Source organism: Lissotriton helveticus, chromosome 1_1 (assembly GCF_964261635.1).
Source record: "Lissotriton helveticus chromosome 1_1, aLisHel1.1, whole genome shotgun sequence".
Lineage (NCBI taxonomy): Eukaryota > Metazoa > Chordata > Amphibia > Caudata > Salamandridae > Lissotriton > Lissotriton helveticus.
In genome coordinates this window covers 83884127-83900199 of record NC_136057.1, presented here as the reverse complement: position 1 = coordinate 83900199, position 16073 = coordinate 83884127, and the positions used below count along the sequence as shown (strand labels likewise).

General features: G+C 45.2%; 1 long non-coding RNA gene across 1 annotated transcript in view; it reads right to left on the bottom strand.

Annotated features, from left to right (window-relative positions):
* Positions 1-3143: 3143 nt before the first annotated feature.
* LOC144767795 (uncharacterized) overlaps positions 3144-16073 on the bottom strand; it is a 49534-nt gene continuing 36604 nt past the window's right edge. The window contains exon 4 of the long non-coding RNA XR_013598345.1: positions 3144-3932. This is a non-coding gene — a long non-coding RNA (uncharacterized LOC144767795). The remainder of the gene's footprint in view (positions 3933-16073) is intronic.

Below are 16073 nucleotides of genomic sequence, written 5' to 3'. Positions count from 1 at the left end.
AAAACACAATCGCCTTGGCAGCTAGTTTGCCCTGCAGCGCGCTATCTGCTGTTTTGTCCTGGCGTACGGGGAGATACTAACAAGAGAGCCCGCCTAACATGCCCACCTTATATGCAGGTCAGCGTGTCCTTGTGACAGCTGGTCTGCTAACCCAAATGGCGCCGCCAGGCGTCCAAGTCTACCCCCAAGATGGCCGCCAAAAGCGTGAGGTGACTCGAGGGACCGGCCAAAGCGCGGTGCTAGTTACAGTTATAGTGCAGGTGGAGGGACTGCTCGGCGCGAGTAAAAACAGGGTAAGAACAAATTAAATTAAACAAAATAGAAAAACGGGAATTTTAAAACACAATTGCTTTGGCAGCTAGTTCGCCCTGCAGCGCGCTATCTGCTGTTCTGTCCAGGCGTACCGGGAGATACTAACCTAGTGAGGCTGTACCTATCAAATAGGAATTTCTGGCATTCACAGCATAGGTAATGTTTTTCCCTGTGTGTGTCTGCTCATGTAGAGTGAGATTGAGTTTAAAATTGATGCTTTTCTGGCACTTGGAGTCCTGAAGTATTTTTGATGGTGTGTTTTCTTATGGTGCATGTAACCATCTCTACCTCTGATTCTTTTCTGACATTTAGAGCACTGATAATGTTTTGACCCCAGTGTGGATTCTCACATGTGCAGTGAGATTAGATTTACGGCTGAAATATTTTTGGCATTCGGAGCACTGATAAGGTTTTTCCCCAGTGTGGGTTCTTATATGGTGAGTGAGCTTGGTTTTTTCACTGAAACATTTGTGGCATTCAATGCACTGATAAGGTTTTTCCCCAGTGTGAGTTCTTGTATGCCGAGTGAATATTCTTTTTTCACTGAAACATTTCTGGCATTCAGAGCACTGATAAGGTTTTTCCCCAGTGTGGAATCTCACATGTGCAGTTAGAAGTGATTTAAGTTTGAAATCTTTTGGGCATTCAGAGCACTGATAAGGTTTTTCCCCGGTGTGGAATCTCACATGTTCAGTTAGAAGTGATTTAAGTTTGAAACCTTTTGGGCATTCAGAGCACTGATAAGGTTTTTCCCCAGTGTGGGTTCGTATATGCAGAGTGAGACGGAGTTTGTTTTTGAAACATTTCTGACATTCAGAGCATGGATAAGGATTTTCCCCAGTGTGGGTTCTTATATGGTGAGTGAGCTTGACTTTTTCACTGAAACATTTGTGGCATTCAATGCACTGATAAGGTTTTTCCCCAGTGTGGGTTCTTGTATGTCGAGAAAGACTTCCTTTGTCACTGAAACATTTCGAGCATTCTGAGCACTGATAAGGTTTTTCCCCAGTGTGGACTCTCACATGTGCAGTTAGAAGTGATTTACGTTTGAAATCTTTTGGGCATTCAGAGCACTGATAAGGTTTTTCCACAGTGTGGATTCTCATGTGCCGTGTGAGATTACTTTTTATACTGAAACATTCCTGGCATTCAGAGCACTGATAAGGTTTTTCCCCAGTGTGCTTTTTTATATGCAGAATGAGATAGCGTTTTTCAATGAAACATTTCTGGCATTCAGAGCACTGATAAGGTTGTTCCACAGAATGGGTTATTGCATGTTGAGAAAGACTTTGCTTTTTACAAAAACTTTTCTGGCATTCAGAGCACTGATAAGGTTTTACCCCAGTGTGGATTCTTGTATGTTCAGTGAGTCTGAATTTTACACTGAAACATTTCTGGCATTCAGAGCACTGAAAAGGTTTCTCCCCAGTGTGGGTTCTTATATGATGAGTGAGAGTGTTTTTGTCAATGAAACATTTCTGGCATTCTGAGCACTGATAAGGTTTCTCTCCAGTGTGAGTTATTCTATGCCGAGTGAGACAGGTTTTGGTTCTGAAACATTTCTGGCAATCCGTGCACTGATAAGGTTTTTCCCCAGTGTGGGTTAATACATGTTGAGAAAGATTTTTTTTTGTCCAAAACCTTTTCTGGCATTCAGAGCACTGATAAGGTTTTTCCCCAGTGTGGGTTAATACATGTTGAGAAAGACTTTGTTTTTTACAAAACCTTTTCTGGCATTCAGAGCACTGATAAGGTTTTTCCCCAGTGTGAGTCCTTGTATGTACAGTAAGGTCTCTTTTTTCACTGAAATATTTCTGGCATTCAGAGCACTGGTAAGGTTTTTCCACAGAGTGGGTTAATACATGTCGATATAGACTCGCTTTTAAACTAAACCTTTTCTGGCATTCAGGGCACTGATAAGGTTTTTCCCCTGTGTGGATTCTCATATGCTCAGTGAGATAAGATTTATCTCTGAAACTTTGTTGGCATTCAGAGCACTGAGAGAGGTTTTTCCCAGTGTGCATTCTCTCAAATTCAGTGAGATGTGATTTATGGCTGAATCTCACATGTCGATACAGACTCGCTTTTAAGCTAAACCTTTTCTGGCATTCAGAGCACGGATAAGGCTTTTCCCCAGTGTGGATTCTCATATGCTCAGTGAGATAATATTTATCTCTGAAACTTTTTTGGCATTCAGAGCACTGAGAGAGGTTTTTCCCAGTGTGCATTCTCTCAAATTCAGTGAGATGAGATTTATGGCTGAATCTTTTTTGGCACAGGTAACTTTTTTCCCCAACTTGGGTTATTTTGCTTTGATTGAGGCGGGTTTTAACACTGAATTTGTTCTCACAGCCCGTGTATTTATAAGGTGTAGTCCTAGAGGTAATATCTCTACATTTAGTTTTCTCTTGCTTATATGCCACGGTAAGAGTGAACCCGATTTTAGAATCGGGCTTGTTTAGATAATGTTCAGCATTTATCTCTAAAAGAAATTGTGTGTAATCTTTTTAACACTTGAATTGAGCAAAATATGTCTGAATGCAGCCCTTTAAAACCTGTCAAAATGTTATAGCAGATAACAGTCTTTTGGTTATAGCCTCTCCGGCAACAACTTATTTTGTGACTGAAGTTTTTCTCATATCTATTTGTATAGGTTCTTAGCAATGCAGTGATAAGGTGTTAGTCTGATATTTAATGATTAAACTGAGAAGTACCTTTTTGCACTGGCGTAATGGCAGTAACTGAGAACATTAGAACATGCACAGTAATATTGTGGCTCACCAGTCGCAGAACATCAGTTCCTTTTACCCTTTCTATGTTTGGTGTAAGGTTAAGGATTGTAGTTCTGAAGACGAGGATTTATTTACATTAGCTATAGAGCAACGGTGCGCTCTTAATCCATTTTTATATTTAACAGTTTTATATATCACTCCTGCACAACAGATAATGTTGAGGCGATTTACATAGAATTACAGAACAGTACACAATAAAAAGGAAACAATCTGAGATGGTCATGAACACAATAAAGTGGTGAATTTTTAAGTTTTTCGCCAGAGTGAGCAGAGTGGGTCGAGGTGTTATATCCCGAGGCAGATAGTCTCAAACTTGCGTAACTGGTTAAAAACGGTTGTTAAACAAAGGTGATTTTCCAATCTTTTGGTTGTTAGCGTGTCAGCTTCGGAGTCTTCTTTCAGTGTCTTTTCTTTGATGGTTTGTAGAAGAAACCTTTTGTTATATCGTTCTTTTATGCAGTGTGTGCTACCACTCTGGAATTACATGATGCTTTAGGTCATGCGTGCTTTAGATGAACGTTATTCTGTCATGCTGAGGCAATTTGTCTTTCTGATAATATTTCAGATGAGGATGTGGTGATTGGTCTTTCTGGCATTATTTCTGATGCTGTGTGGACATATATGACTTTGCTCTGGGTTAATGAAATGCAGAATTAGAGACTTACAGGCATAGAACTTTCCTCAGCTCCCACTTCCTCTCCACACCTAGATTTTGGAAATTGTTTAAACTTAGAATGCTGGATGTTTTTCAAAATAATCCTCCTTATGGCACTAACATTCAGTTGGCTGGTGCTAAATCTTGCTTTCTCCGTCCGTAATTTCAATCACCTATAGTATTAAAATTAAATAGTTAATACATGTAAATTTCCCCAAAAATAATTTGCAAGCCATATCAATGCAGAATTGCAGAATTTTGAAAAAGTTGTGCTATTCTTCAGGCAGAGAAGAGTGTAGAATGGTAGCCTGAGAGTACTTGGATGTAAGAGTGAGGATTTGTAGAATTTCCAACATTTTATTAAGCTCACAAAGGATACATTTACCCTATGGACTTGTAACATAGAATCCCAAAAGCAGAAATTAAAGTCACATGGACTGGCACCAAACAGATATTTAAAATAGAATACTATTAATGAATTTTTAATGTAGATTTCTAGGATGGGAATTTCCCCTCTACGGACAACAGGCGTTTCCCCCTGCCCTGAGTTACCACCTACTTGTATCTGGTATCCTGACTTTTGAGCTCTGGCCTCTGCCGCACGCAAATCTATTGTGTATTGTGAGGACTATGCCTAGACCTATCCCTCAACTATGGTCCAGTGTATGAATCAAGGGCAATGAAATTAAGGAGTACTTTCATGTGTTCATTTTATTCCACCTGATTATCAGTTGTTAGGCCAACAGGACAACATTTTTTTCCAGACAGTAAAATTAGACAGAAAAGACCCACAAGGCTCTGGGTGCAGCAGAAGCAGCCAAGACTTATGCTGTTTTTTACTAACTGGGGGAGCTTCTGTTTCTAATCTCTTTGGGGCAAACACTCGATCACTGGCGACCTCCTACCTGCATTGACGCGCCACCAACACTGTGGGCCATCGGCTGCTGGTCTCCCCCGCCGCCGCTGCCAGAAACACCACGCGGCCGCTGAGAGGGGAGACTACAGCCCCCAGAACTCTCTCTGCTGCATCACCCCGCCCACCTCCGCCCTCTTCCGCGTCTGGAGGCGCTCAAAGGAGCGGCGCTCCCTCGAGGGAGCGGGAGCTTCTGTTTCTAATCTCTTTGGGGCAAACACTCGATCACTGGCGACCTCCTACCTGCATTGACGCGCCGCCAACACTGTAGGCCATCGGCTGCTGGTCTCCCCCGCCGCCGCTGCCAGAAACACCACGCAGCCACAGAGGGAGGAGACTACAGCCCCCAGAACTCTCTCTGCTGCATCACCCCGCCCACCTCCACCCACTTCCGCGCCCGGAGGCGCTCAAAGGAGCGGCGCTCCCTCCGCGTCGCGGGACGCGCCTGGGAGGCACGGGCTAAGCCCGGGCAAAGGGCCGGCCATCTGTAGCCATTCGGGGCCAGAGGAGGCTGGGCCGGGCCAGCCCCTTAAGACTCTCCATGGGATCTGCCTATTGTTGTCAAACGTTCCAGGGGGGACAGACATCTAGCAGCCTCCGGAAGTGCAACTGATTGACAGCTCATTTGTCCGTGGAGAGATTACTAAAGATACTGCTTCTTGTCACTGGAGTAAAACTAGGATTCTTTCTAGACCCGAGTATTTTATTTTAAAATCTTATATAGCGCGCAGCTACCCTAGGGCATCCCGGCGCTTCAAGACAACATCGGATGGTAAAAGGAAACAGCATCAAGGCGTTATGCTGGAAACAGGAAGGTTTTAAGACCCTTGCGGAAACGCAGTGTGCAGGGCTCAGCTCGGAGTTTTAGGGGAAGCGAGTTCCAGAGCTTTGCCGTGTTAAATGAGAATCTTCTCCCACCAGTGCGGGCCTTTTTGACTCTGGGCACCATCAAGAGATGTTTTGTGTCTGACCGCAACGTTCTGCCAGCTTTGTAGGGAGTCACTAGATTTTTTAAAATAAGGGGACCTTTGCCTGCAAGAATTTTATGAGCGGTACAGAGTGCTTTAAAAGTCACTCTCTCCCGCACGGGGAGCCAATGCAGTGCCTTCAATGCTGGTTTCGCAGATTGTTTCCTCGGAATGTCCGTGAGCAGCCTTGCCGCTGCATTTTGGACCTGTTGAAGAGTCTTAAAGGTTGATTCAGGGGCGCCTAAAAAGATGGCGTTGCAATAATCGAGTCTAGATGTTATGAGACCCTGAATCAACAGCTTCCTCGATGTTACCGGAAGTAGGGGGAAGATTTTCCGAGCCGACCTGAGCAGGGCATAACATACTCCTGCTGTTTTCTTGGCTTGGGTGCGGAAAGACAAGTCTGGTTCCAGCCAGACTCCAAGGCTTTTGATCGCATCCTTGGGGGCCGGGGGATCGCCCATACATCCCGGCCAGCTAAGCGGCGGGAGAAGAGTAGTTTTACTCCCCAGCAGCAGTATTTCCGTTTTTGAGCCGTTTAACTTAAGGGAGGAATCTCCCATCCAAGTATGAACATCTGCCAGGCAGGAGTTCAAGATGTCAGGATTGTCGGCCAGATGTGATAAGGAAACCACTATGTGGCGAACTGTAAACCCACACAGACTAGGGTGGGGGGAGGAGTGAAGGGGACCCTGGACGCTTTTATATTGAGAGCAGAGTCCCTTCTCACACATCAAATACAGTTGACTGAAAAGCGATTGTCCTTGGACACCTTGATTGCACGGAAACGATCCTCTTTGGGCAAATTAGCGGCTTGCCCCTCCCCCAGAGTTGACACCCCCTCAGATCAAGCAAACACTGTGCACACTACATCTACTCAATGCACTAAGGCACAAGTTCACACCAACTCGCTAGAACAAGGGGTTGGCGAGTTAGCCAAATCAAATGAGCAGACGGGAAGCGATTCAAACCTAGTACAAACACCTATGGGCGAAAGAAATGGGCATGCGGCCATCCCCTCAGGGTCACTGGAGATGAGTGGATTGGGGGAAGGGATAGCCCTAGTAACATTGGATGTGGGTGAATCAGATTCCTCACAAGGGTCAGTTAGGGAAGTGGTGACACGCTCCAAAAAGTTCCTACTCACTACAAACTCCGCCCCTATAGTTGCCCCCCCAGTTGTCTTCAGGGCTACTGGTAACTCAGCTAAGGGAGGGTCAAACACAACAAGACCCAAAATTACAACCAAACGGAAAGGGGGGACAAGACTAACAAAGATGGGAGGGGGACCGCGAGCACAGCATGTCAAAGTTGCCCAAATTGTGGAGGAGTGGATTGGTCCCAGGGAATTGTTACGGCTCTAGAGTTAAAGCTGGAATCACTTTTAGTCGCACAACTAGGGCCAGTGCTCGAAGAAATAAATAGTTTAGAGGGGAAAATATGCAGGATACTAGATCAAGAAAGGGGACAACCCACCGTGACTAGTGTAAGGGCGGCGGATGAGAGGACAGGGTCCTTGCCTTGCCTGGAGCCAGTTAACAGCAATGAGGGAATAGGGAAGGGGAACTCTAACGTTGGCAAGCGTATAGGTGGGAACGAGGTAGCCAAGGAGGGACAAAGGGAAAAGACTAGGAACCAATTAAGCTCAGGGCCAAGTAATACTTCCAATCCCTTTACAGCTACCACACATAATGGGGAGAGAAAGACTGTCACTATTCCAATCCCAATCTCATCTGACCATGCACGTAGTACCCAGGGTCTACAGACCTTGGATCTACCGCCGGCATCCTGTCCCTACACTATAGTACTGACAGGGGTTCCAACATGTAGCCAGGATAGAGAAGAAACAACAAGAACCCTGATTAACAAGGCAGCACACTGGATGGTCAAAAACATGAACGTAAGTACATTCCGTCATAGGCACATTCTCATGGCACGGAGGGTGGCTTGGATAGGAGCTAGTAAGAAGAAGTTCGCGGGAGATTGTGTAATTGTAAATTTTAGATACCCAGAGCTAGTTCGGGAGTTGCGCTCCTCAAGGCAGTGGAGCCCCAATGAGGTAGAAGGTGGCTCCTGCATCAAAATGCTGCCCCTGAGTTTTTTTTACAGGGACACAGCCAGAGAAGTAGGTAATGCATTCTATAGGCGGCGAATGAACACTCCGGAATGAGAAGACTGGTCCAAACCAGTAACCAACAGATATGTGCCACTTGCTAATGCATTTACAATGGACAAATTATATTGACAGGGGGAAGGGGAGGGACCTGAAGAAGCGATAATTCAGGAGAGCCCGCTCAGGACTGAAGCAAAGGGAATGGTATATACAACAGAGGCAAGTAACCCAACCTCTCTGGAAGGGTGTGGGGAAGCGTGGAGGGAGGGAAATGAACTGTTGGCAAGGCGGCCGGAGACACTTTTAACATTAGGGAAGGGCACCAAGGGGAATAGCATGGATAACCTTACAACCAGCGAGATTAGAGCGGTCTCTTGGAACATTGCAGGATTATCGGCTAAAATACAAAATAAAGAATGGCTAGATTTTATCAGGAAATTTCATATCATCTGCCTTCAGGAAACCTGGGAAATCAACATCACTGCCCCTCACTTAGAAGGATATAAAATGTTTTTTGTCCCGGCACGCAAAACCACCATGGAAAGCGCTAAGGGCGGCCTAATTATTTATGTGGACCTGAGTATGCAAGGGACTTGGGAACACTTGGGCTGGAACTCGGAATCCATGCAGGGAATTAGGTACTGCAAAAAGGGACTAAAATTAATTTTTATTAACTTCTACAATGCAATGGTGGTGGGAAAAAACACGTTAACACTGAGGGAGCTACATAACAGGCTGGCTGGTATACAGGAGGCAGGGGACGCATCCTCCCAGCTGATCTTGGTGGGCGATTTCAACTGCCACCCATGCCCATTCCTGAAATGGGACAGGGGAGAATGGGATTCATGCCCAACTAATAAGGGTTGGCATTTAGAACACACAAAAGAGGGCAGGGAATTAAGCAAGATCCTGGGTTCACACGCCCTCATACCCACGATGGATCTTGTCAAAATGGGGGAAAATAACACAGTCATCCCAACCTTTAAAGGTAGGGGAAGGGATACTATAATTGACTATATATTCGAAACTAACACACTTAAACGAAGGGTTACGAATGTCAGCATAGAGGTCAGCGTTTTCAGTGACCATAACCCACTGGCATTATCCATCAGGGATACTAACCCAATGACTGAGCCCGTTCAAGGGAAATCTAGTGGCTTAGTTCAAGCCACTGATTAGGGCTGGAGATTGAGATGGAAGAACATAGATGGGGAAGCGTTTTACAGAACGCGATTCACCAAGTCGGAAAGCCAGATTTGGAAATGCTTAGACCCAGCAGTGGAGGGGATTGATCTGATCAGCGCATTTGAGAGCACAGCGCAGCATACCAACGGGTTACTGAGGGGCAAAAAGATAAAACCTGACCCACTGCTCCCTAGATGGTTTGACCATGAATGCACCCTGGCTCAGAGAGAACTGAAGCTAGCACTTAAAACCATCCCCAAAAAATAAGAGTAAAGTGGTAGAGTGCAGGGCACATTATAAAAGGGCCATAAACAGCGTAAGACCAGGCTTCAGAATCAGGCATGGGAGACACTAAAAGATGCTGCAGAGCGCAGGGATACGAATGAATTCTGGAGAGTAATTAACGATCCTTGCTTCCAGGAATCAAATAAACCAAAAGTGGTCTGTCATATTCTCCCAGAATTGTGGGAGGAGCATTTTAAAGGCCTTTACAATTATGCTGGCTCGGAAGACTCAATGAGCCCAGATGTAGAAAACGCAATCAGCATGCAGATCATCTTTTCCCTGGTAGAGATCAAAGCAGGAATAGACGGGCTGACCTGTAACAAGGCCCCGATGGGATCCCGCCAGATGTCTTTAAGAGCCAGGCATACCTCGGGCCCCTATAATCACAAGAATTCTTAGTACAGCCGTGGAAGCAGGGATGCCCAGGTCATGGTCCTTGGCCACTATAGTCCCGATTTTTAAAAAGGGGAAAAGGAACGACCCACAATGTTACCGTCCGATCTCGTTAATAGACTTGACTGTGAAAGTCCTGGGAAGGGTTATCCTTAACCGGCTGACAGATTGGGCGGATGAACATGACATCTTTTCGGACACTCAGTATGGGTTTAGAAATGGCCGATCCACAACGGACCAATGCCTTAATCTATACCACCTGGTGGCCAAGTACACCGTGGCAAGTAAGGGGACGGTGTACTTGGCCTTCATGGACCGGACGGCAGACTTTGACCGGGTTAATCAGAGGAAACTATGGGAATGTTTGGGGCAGCTCGGTGTTGACCCATGCGTGATAAATATCTTGAGAGTGCTCCACCAGAACACCGCTGCACAGGTCAGATTTAATGAAGAGGGGAACACAACTAATCACTTCCCTTGTTCAAGAGGTGTGAGGCAGGGATGTATCCTGGCGCCTTTTCTATTCACACGTTTGTTTTTAGACTGTTGGGGGCATTTGGACACTGACCTTGCTGCCTGCCCTTGCCCCTGGCCGTCTCCCTCTTGCCGCCGCAGCCTCTATTCTTTCGCGGCTGCAGTGCGGAGGGGGACCACAACCCCCAGGCTCCTTCATGGCGGAAGCCGCCATCACCATTCCCGCGCCTGGAGGCGTTTAAAATCGAGCACAGCCCCGGCGGAGCGGGTGTTTGTTTTTAGACTGTTGGGGGCATTTGGACACTGACCTCCCTGCTGGCCCTTGCCGCTGGCCGTCACCCTCCCGCCGCCCCATCCTCCATTCTTTCCCGGCCGCAGTGCGGAGGGGGACCACAACCCCCAGGCTCCTTCGCGGCAAAAGCCGCCATCGCCATTCCCGCGCCTGGAGGCGTTTAAAATCGAGCACAGCCCCGGTGGAGCGGGCGTTTGTTTTTAGACTGTTGGGGGCATTTGGACACTGACCTTGCTGCCTGCCCTTGCCGCTGGCCATCTCCCTCCCGCCGCCGCAGCCTCCATTCTTTCGCAGCCGCAGTGCGGAGGGGGACCACAACCCGCAGGCTCCTTTGCGGCGGAAGCCGCCATCGCCATTCCCACGCCTGGAGGCGTTTAAAATCGAGCACAGCCCCGCGTCACGGGACCGCGCGCGTGCCGCGCCGGGCTAAGCCTGGGCCAAGTTCGGGCCCATCTGTGCCCGTCAGTGGCCGACCGGGGCTGGGCTGGGCCATTCCCCTTAGCTAATACTTATTTCCTGTACCTTACCCTAATTGTAATTTGTGACGGTAGGACCATACCTAGAGAGCATAGGGATGGCAAAAAAGGAAGCATGTCAGCCCCAATGCTAAGGACGGGAGGAGGGCCGTTGCGGATACACAAAAAACACTGCCAAGCTACCTAACGGGAGCAATGGCCGCCCTAGAAAATCAGATTAGTACAGCTGAGGAACAGATAAATGCAAATTCTTTGGAACTTAATCCATCGGCCTAGTCATCGAACCAAAGACAGATAGTAACAACAAAACCCTTTGTAAATGGTTGTGTCCAGCAAAACGATGATAGAATCACTTTAAGCGATTCAGATTCTATCGAACAACCCCCACAAAAAAAACAGAAACATCCGGGTCATCAGGCCAATACGCTCCATGCGAACCCCCTAAGCGTCACAAGCGCACATCCCCCTCCTCCAGACAGCGATATAGAAGCAGTAACCCCTAGAAAGAAACACACCAAGCAAGGAAAGCAGAAAGGAGGGATATCTAAAACATCGACACAAGCTGAGGGTGCACACAACAAGGGCTGTGCTGGTGTAAATAACGATATTAAGTCCCTTACTATAGTACTAGAAAGGCTGGTTATGTATCTTAGGTTAAGGCTGGACCAAATGGAAAACAGACTGAGTCAAATTGAGCATACGCTATCCTCTTACTCAGGGCTGCTTAATAAAAATATTTACTCCCCACAAAGTAATCAAACTATAAGCCAAGAAGGAAATGAGAACATACGTCAAACCAAACTAGTTTAAGACCAAAGACTCAGTCATCTAAACCTTCCCAAATTAAAGCTTGTGGAAAGGTCAATAATTCTGCTGAGGCAACCACAGATACTATTCTATCAGGTACCCCCGCGCTTCCCCCTCGCTTACAACAGATTCTCTCATCAACGCCCGATAATCAGATTACGAAAAAACTAAGGCCAGATGAAATTTTGAATCTTCCACCGGCAGCAACACCTTATGTTGTGGTGCTGACAAACGTCCCACGTAAATCTACCTCAGATGAAGAGGGATGGGAATCGCTTAGAAATAAAGCCCTACATTGGATAGGTTCAAAAATAGGTCTAGATGAGGCACTATTCAGAGATTTTAAAATGGCAAGAAGGGTGCAGTGGGTGGGTTCTGGCCCAAGATCATGTCCTGGCGATTGTATAGTGCTTAACTTTGGATCACCTAGGGTAGTAAACTGAATTCATTATGAGCTGTCAAGAAGTTACTTTGTCAGAGGTGAAATTAACATACTTCCCCTGGGCTTTTTTTCTATCCCCCTTTAACCTGTATGCCATTTTCCCATTCACTTGAGAATTGTAAGAGACATGATCTCTAACAGATGTTTCCCACAGTAAATCGATTTACCCCACTATCGGGATTGGAAGAACAAAACTGACTCCCTATTAGAGACCCAAAAGATATAACATTATCAGGAGGACCAATTTCATGAAAGCATGGTGGAACCTAAACTCAATTTAGGGGGGAGAAGCACACCTCTTTTAACGTTTTCAAGTTAAATGTTTAATATATAACTTATCTACGCATGCAACAGTGGTAGCCCGTTTGTCCTCACGAGCCAACACTAGAACCAACCTATCTCGAGTGAATTACACCCGACCACTGTGCACTGTTGCGAATCTCTTTTAGTTTATTTTTTCAAAACTTCATCATTTTCAGTTTCCAAAGTAAATTTCAAATTTCATCAACATAACTTATCAATTCAATACATTGAAAACAACATTCATCATTTGTTACAATTCTTTGCTCTTTGATGTTTAAGACTGTAGAGTTATACAGTGAACGAAACATAACATATCATCCTTGCGTTATTCATTGAGATGCCCGATGCATTTCGAGCCTCGAAATGCATCGGGCATCTCAATGAATAACGCATGGAACTCCGGGCCCCCATTTTAGTTTGGGTACTGGAAGCATCTTGTATGGTCGGTTTGCTTACCACATGATCCGCTAGTATACTAGTACCAATGTTTAAAGAGCGTGACAGGCAATCCCCTTTATGTTACCGACCAATATCATTGTTGGACTCTCTGGGGAAGGTGGCGGGCCGCATCATCCTAGAGAGACTCCAACTTTGGGCAGAAGAAAATTCGGTACAATCAGACCTCCAATTTGGCTTTCGTGAGGGCTTAGGTACCACTGAACAGGTCCTGAATCTAACACTATTAGCGGGGAAGTATGCGTCTGCGAAGGGCGGGTGTCTCAACCTAGTATACGTTGATTTATCATCAGCGTTCGACTGCGTTAGCCACAACAAGCTATGGGCAGTCATGCAGGACATGGGGGTAGAACCTGTCATACTGGATTTCATACGTGTACTTTACTCAGGAGCCAATTCCACGAGTTAGGTACGGTGTGTGTGGACAGTTGACCGCGTCGTTCGAAGTACGGCGGGTAGTAAGGCGGGGATGTGTCCTGGCACCCTTCTTTTTTACTCTCTACACCAATGCCCTTGAGCGAGCCATGGTGAAAGGGTGCCAGGACTTACCACAAACGCGGTCATTCTAGCCCGTACTTCCCGGGAACTCCAAAATGCCCTTGGCAGGTATCAAATATTTATGGCCGCTCTGGACCTAAAATTGAATATAAAAAAACCATTTGTAATGACCTTAGGAAACACTCAACAACGGTCCAAAGCAATTTTCCTAGACAGTATTAAGCTGGAATCAGCGATTACGTATCCATATTTGGGTATTGTCATAGATAATAAACAGACATGGAAACAGGCCATTGACGCAAGGAAGTTGTCGTATACAAGAGCAACTGCGGCCTTAATTAGTTTTTCATGCAGACTGGGTAAGCGGCCTCCAACTGAGTTACTAAACATCTACAAGGCAAAATGCATATCCACCGTAATCTATGGGGCTACGTGAAGGTGGAACCAATACAAAGAGTGGAAAACACCTTTTTGAGATATCTCCTTGCGCTGCCTCAGGGCTCTTCAACTTACTCTTGCCACATGGAGTTAGGACTCCCATTTCTGACAGATTTGATAGCAATCCAGCCCCTCATGTTGTGGCATCGCATATGAACATCCACAGAAACATATTTTTCACAAAATCTCATCTTGGATTGTCTTTCACTTGAAAAAGTGCACAGGATAGGTTGGATTGCTTATGTCAGAAATGTTCTTGATGATCTAGGAATGGTGGACTATTTTAATAACCCCACACAGATCGCAGGATTGTCAAGGAAATCATTTAAGCTAACCTGTCTGACCCACCTAGAACAGCTGTGCCTCAGCAGTGGGGTCAGAAAAAAGAGTGTACAGCACTCTATAATGGTTCAAACGTCCTTGCTTATCCAGCCGTATCTAACTTTCAATTTAACATCCTATGAAAGGCTATTATTAACTAGGTTCCGGTTTAATATTTTCCATCATTTTGTCACCTATCCTAGAACAAATGATTGGTCAAGAAGATTACTCTTATGCCCATGTGATGAAACATCAACTCAAACAACCATCCATGTTGTCCTATTTTGTGTAAATTTTATTCGGCCCAAAGAAAACGATGGTTAATTCCGATACTAAAATTAATTAATTTACGCAGATGTCGCCCAGCTTTCCTCCGATTGCAATATTTGGAGGATGAGGTCACATCAAACCAGCTAGCTAGATTTTTGAAATCTGTATTAAGATCTAGGACTAGCGCAGAGAGTAATATGTCTCTACTATGAACTGGAAATTGTTACAGTTGACTTTATGTGTAATTTCTTAAATGCAATAATTAACTTTTTAATGATTTAGACATCAAACCGGATGTACTGTATTTTATATGTATATCGATACTGTTCTTCTTTTAAAAAAATTGTTTTTATTGTACAATCAACTGTTTTTTTTATGTACTTTTATGGTTATTCTAAATTACGAAAACCGAATAAAGTATTTTTGATTCTATTCACATTATACATAAATGGATTGGACAAGGCGCTAGGAGACTTAGGGGTGGACTGTCCAAGTATAAGTAGGAGAGGCATACCGGTCCTACTATACGCGAATGATGCGGTACTCCTGGCCCGCACAGCTCAGAGACTACAGTCCCTTATTGACGGCTTTGTCAGCTTCATGGAGGATATAGACCTAACACCCAATCTTACTAAAACTTATATTATGGAAACAGGGAAAAGACCGTCTAAGAATGTTATCTTTACAATCGGGTCTCACAAATTAGAAAAAGTGCAGGCATTTAATTACCTAGGGATTTTATTTGACTATCACCTTAGATTCAAAACACTGATTAATGACAAATGTAGATCCCAAATTAGCTCGGTGGGCTCAATCATGAATTTTGCAAAAAGATTAGGCCGCTGGTCACCAAAGGAAATCATGCACTTGTACACCTCAGTATGCTGTGCTAGGACCTTGTATGGGAGCGAAGTATGGGGTTTTAGAGACATCTCGTTGCTCCAAAACGAGGAAAACAAATTCCTGAGAAGGGTTCTGCAGGTACCACAAATCACGCCTTCCCATATTGTTCACGAGGAGTTAGGCCTCTCTAATATTAGCGACAGGTTAAGACTCAAACTCATAACCTGTTGGATTAAAATATGGACGAACCCAGAGGCCACACTAAGCAGGTAAATACTAACGGACTGCATTGCCCTGGATAGGGGACTAAAGATACCTTGGCTTAAATATGTAAGGGATACCCTGAAAGGGCTGGGCTATGCTAAGTATTTTGATGAACCTGCTGAACTCAGACCTAAAGACAAGGGTATCATAAAGATAGAATTCATAAGGCAAACATCTTTGGAAAGGGAGGACAGAGAACTGATGAAATCCTCGGTAAGAGCCCACTTGCTAACCAAATCAACCCCAAGAATGGAATTTTACCTGTCCAACACGTAGAATAAACACAACAGATTCTTAATGACCATATTCAGGTTGAATCTCCTGCACCATATTTTATCAGTTCCAGTAGGGTACACACCAGATATCGACATAAAGGGCCGTGCGGCTGCGACCAGTGGTCTCCGCAGGACACTCTTCATTTTGTTTTAATATGCCCCTTTTATGCGTACCCCAGGACATTGTTTTTAAAACCGCTTTTAAGGCAAGCCAGATTCAACCAGGTAAAGGTGGCACTACTGTTTTTGAAACTGTCAGTAGATCCTCTAACATTGTTTAGTATGGTAAACTTCTTGA